Source organism: Haliotis rubra, unplaced genomic scaffold (genome assembly GCF_003918875.1).
Source record: "Haliotis rubra isolate DU_JTF1 unplaced genomic scaffold, ASM391887v1 Scf530, whole genome shotgun sequence".
In the NCBI taxonomy this organism is placed as follows: Eukaryota; Metazoa; Mollusca; class Gastropoda; order Lepetellida; family Haliotidae; genus Haliotis; species Haliotis rubra.
Window position 1 is genome coordinate 203280 of NW_025767225.1, and position 5208 is coordinate 208487.

General features: G+C 37.9%; 1 long non-coding RNA gene across 1 annotated transcript; it reads right to left on the reverse strand.

Moving 5' to 3' along the window:
- Positions 1-918: 918 nt before the first annotated feature.
- Positions 919-4470, reverse strand: LOC124253069. The gene is made up of 3 exons (XR_006892083.1): positions 4411-4470; positions 3030-3125; positions 919-964 (listed from the first exon to the last, which is right to left on the reverse strand). It is a non-coding gene; the product is annotated as an uncharacterized LOC124253069 (long non-coding RNA).
- Positions 4471-5208: the final 738 nt, after the last annotated feature.

The window sequence follows — 5208 nt, forward strand, 5'->3', positions numbered from 1 at the left end:
TCTTCCGTCGTGACGTTGCAAAAGAAACGTGATTCATCAGAAACCAGATTCGCCTCCAGTTTTGTAAAGTCCGTATCCTTACGTTGTTGCACCACCTGAGTCGTCGGCGTCGATGTAGGGGCGTAGTACAGGTCCAACAACTGGTCTACAGGCACGTAAACCCGCTTCTTTCAGACGGTTCCTAATCGTTTGAGCTGACACTCTCCTCAAACCTGGTATTTGTGTGGCAGTCACGGTTGGTAGGGCATGCCGATTACGCAGGTGATGGACCCGGATGTACCGATCTTGAAGGGGTCGTGATTCTTGGCCTTCCACTTCTCGGGCGATCGTTGGTCAAATTGAAGTTGTTGTAGCGGCTCCAAAGTCGGGATATCGTTGTTTTGTGAACATTTAGGTGCCGTGCAACAGTTCCAAAACTTTCTCCGGCTTGAACACGACCAATGGCGATATTTCGGTCGGCAGCACTCAATCGTGGCATTTTTAACACAGCTTTTCGGCGACAAATGAATGAATATAATACGGAAGCACATGGGCTTTTATACACCCTACATTAACTGCCATTTTCATGATTTGCATGTGTTTTTTTGTGCAGAAGTCACCATGACGGGGTCATTTCATGCGTTGTGACGGAATAAGCAATAAAATACACTTATGCGTACAAATGCAGTTGTTTGGATGGTAATCTTCATTAATTACGTGTATCATTTCAATACATTCGAATAAAATTTAGTTTGGAAGCAATAACTTCATTCAAACGAATTTTTCATATCTGAGGACAGGGTTGCGTTTCTGCTGGTGTATTTTTGACAGAGTTTAGCTGTATCGAGGCATAAATCAACCATTACTTTAAGGTTAGAGTTACCCTTACCAGACGTTTGTGGATGTGGTATTGGTTGTACGTATGTTTGATATCTTGAGGATTGCCAGTCTTTCAGTTTTCTCTTCTCGTCATGTGGCATGTGTTCTGTGATGAGAAAGGACACATACGGTTTTCATTTTTGCAATTAAGACTTGTTACATACTTGTACATTGATGAAAACATCATTTGACGTGTAAACTAATATCATTGATATTAGATAATTATAAAAAGATATATGTTTTACATATCTTATAACATACCCACAATGTGCTTATCTAGCAGCCATATTTCGATCAACCTACCTCCTGAAGATGTTTCAGATGTATCAGCAGATAGACAATCTTGTTCTGTTGATATCGAATCACTGATAATTCGTTCCCTTTTCAGTGAATTGTTCTCTGCAACAATTCAACATGAAGAAATATGCAGACTTTTTTAAAAGCTTGATTGTTATTAGTTAAGCAGAAATCATGCCACAAAGTTGAAAACGCATCAGAACCAGTGAAGCCTGACTCCCAGATTTGAGCATACCCACTTCAACACTTTCGTCATGCAGTAGTAACCATCATACAAAGGAAAGGCGAATATTGACAATCAACAAGCCGTAAATATCTGGCAGAAGGTGAGAGAAAGGTTTAAATAACAATCAGCGGCAGCAATTATTTGACAGTTGTTTTGTTTACAAAGGGCTTAAAAGGTCATATTCATATTCATATACAATATTCATATTCTATTATCTTTATAAATAAAATAGTTTTAGATTTACATGCTAGTGATACCCTTAGATGACTGGTTATTTGACTTGTATTCATTTTGTATGTAAAACCTTTCTCGTCACTATGTGGCTGAAATATTGCCGAGGTGACGTTAAATTATAACTCAGTCAATTCTATCACACGAGTAGGTGAGCAACTGCACCAGTAGTACATAATACGTGACCCCGTAATCGGTCTAGCTGTGTACATAACAACGCACGAAGATTGATTTACAGTTACCAGATAGTACACGATTGCTGTTAAAAAACACAAGGTCATACTGATAAACATTATTCTGCGTGACTAACAGTTACGGAATACTTCAAATAAGATAACAAGAACGCTGTGGCAATATCACATGCGTCGTTCATCATCTCTCATCTAAGATAGTATCTACAACACTCCACTAACTTGGGGGAACCGACTGCAAACTTTATGCAGCTGAATTGCACGAGGTTCATGCATCAAATTGCTGAAAAGCTTGTGCAAACATCGTGCATGTGAACAGCTGCGTTGTGGTGTAAAGGTTTGCTAAGAATTTACCCATTTTCACTGGTTTTCATTATTTTCAGAGCTCATGACAATAATCTTTTCAACGTTACGAATTTGTTTTACAATACATCAGTTCATGTGTAAACAGCACCTTCAAACAATATGGCATATTTTGCAAAATTTAGTATAAAACAGTTGACTGAAGTACGTGACCACCTTTACATCAATGAGTTTAAACTTTTGATGGGTGGGATATATTTTACATTGTTCCTGTTACAGTAGGGTATTCGAAATTATTACTAGGCTGATGTCGGACCCCAGGAGATCTCTTGTGTGGTGTCAGGCAACAAACACCTTCTTCTTTATGAAAATTGTGAAAAGCGGATACAACTGAACTACAATCTTAGTGATCAATGCACATAATTACCAGAGCTGTTTCGCCTTTCAAGTCGAATGAAATATATTTCGTTATAATTGATACATTGTCTATGTACTACTGGTGCACATACGAAATATATTTCTCCTGGAATAACCGCAAGATCAAACTTATACCTACACAGCTTGCAATGGTAACTTTTCTGTATCGAGGCATTAATCAACAATTACTTTAAGGTTAGAGTTACCCTTACCAGACGTTTGTGGATGTGGTATTGGTTGTACGTATGTTTGATATCTTGAAGATGATTGCCAGTCTTTCAGTTTTCTTTTCTTGTCATGTGGCATGTGTTTTGTGATGATAAAGGACACATACGGTTTTCATTTTTAGCAATTAAGACTTGTTACATGCTTGTAAATTGATGAAAACATCATTTGATGTGTAAACTAATATTGATATTAGATAATTATAAAGAGATATATGTTTTACATATCTTATAACATACCCACACTGTGCTTATCTAGCAGCTTTATTTTGATCAACCTACCTCCTGAAGATGTGTCAGATGTATCAGCAGATAGACAATCTTGTTCTGTTGATATCGAATCACTGATAATTCGTTTCCTTTTCATTGGCCTGCTCTCTGCAACAATTCAACATGAAGAAATATGCAGACTTTCTTAAAAGCTTGATTGTTATTAGCTAAGCAGATATCATGCCACAAAGTTGAAAGCGCATCAGAACCAGTGAAGCCTGACTCCCAGATTTGAGCATACCCACTTCAACACTTTCGTCATGCAGTAGTAACCATCATACAAAGGAAAGGCGAATATTGACAATCAACAAGCCGTAAATATCTGGCAGAAGGTGAGAGAAAGGCTTAAAATAACAATCAGCGGCAGCAATTATTTGACAGTTGTTTTGTTTACAAAGGGCTTAAAAGGTCATATTCATATTCATATACAATATTCATATTCTATTATCTTTATAAATAAAATAGTTTTAGATTTACATGCTAGTGATACCCTTAGATGACTGGTTATTTAACTTGTATTTATTTTGTATGTAAAACCTTTCTCGTCACTATGTGGCTGAAATATTGCCGAGGTGACGTTAAATTATAACTCAGTCAATTCTATCACACGAGTAGGTGAGCAACTGCACCAGTAGTACATAATACGTGACCCCGTAATCGGTCTAGCTGTGTACATAACAATCATTGACAATCAACAAGCCGTAAATATCTGGCAGAAGGTGAGAGAAAGGCTTACAATAACAATCAGCGGCAGCAATTATTTGACAGTTGTTTTGTTTACAAAGGTCGAGAAAGGTCAGATATATAATTACTCAGAAAAAGGGGCGTTTGCAAATGATGTATTCTGACAGGATGTGTTGTACCTGTTGTATCCACTTTCCTTTCAGACTGGCTCAGGTCTTGTAGCTTTATGTGAAGTTTTAATTCCTCAACTTCGGAGTCGAGTTGGCGCAAGCAGTTTAATATCAGGTGTTTTACTTCCTTCTGCCTCTTTATCATCTGTAGAGCATCCTCTCCAGTTTCGTGTTCAAACACAAACACTATACTCCCACTTTGGACTTCCTTCAATTTAGCCCGATATGTTCGCCTAGTTGAATCCTTTAGTTCGTACAGTGGCTCCATCACGGTCGGGGAGAGGTCAGCATTTAGCACCTTCTCGTCTGGTTTTGGCTCACACGTCCACTCGGTTTTGCAAGTGCTATTATAGGTTTCATCCCCATCTTCATCTTTGAACTGGATATACATTTCTTCTATTTCGTTTCCATCCTTTGATCTTGTAACTGAAAAATATGTACATAGCACACACAATCATTGTATAATTTAAGTGATCTGTAACTGACATTCATTAACTACTATATACATTGTGGCTTTACACTGATGCGTTGTGTCTTACCTTTAGTGCGACACTGTCGTATCTTCCCATGTATTTGAAAGCTTTTTGATTCCATTTTATCTGCAACAATATGTATATATATTAATGGCTTCGAGTTCATATGATTCCACAGTATTGTGTGAAAGATTGTCTTGAGAACTGAAGATTTTTATTATGGTTTACGGATTAAAGATAATGTGCAGCAGAGGGGGTTCGGGTGATCCTGGCACAGTCAGGCTGGTAAGGCACATCATCAGTGCATATTCGAGACCTGAAGAATCTGAAGAAGAGTTCAAGAAAGGGAATTTTGTTGTTCAAAAGACAGAGAGGGCTTATTCTGCAATCCCACTGGATCATGCTCCTGAACAGAATAATACAAGCGTAAAAGGTGACGGAGGTGCCATCGGTCTTACAGAGAATGCATCTGCCTTGAGAAGATGGACATTTGGCGGTCCAGAAGTGAACAGAATTCTTGAAGAATTTGATGCCTCTTGAACATGGACATACTAAGTAATCTTCTAGTAATATCAACAAGGGACATTGAAATTGCTGCATCAGCTGTTGTAAAAACTTTGAATAAAATTGAACGCCTTGGGAAAGATCAATACATAGACTTTGTCAATACTCCCAATATCACGGAAAATGGTGGTCAATTAAGGTTTTTAATATTTTCATATCGAATGGTACAAACAACATACATTTATCTGCCAAATGCCATGCATATTGTATGAAAATTGTGGAACTGACATTGAATCTAAGTCTCTGACGGTGTAATTTTGAGTGGAACGTGGCGGCCATCTTGAATATTCAATTCCTCCC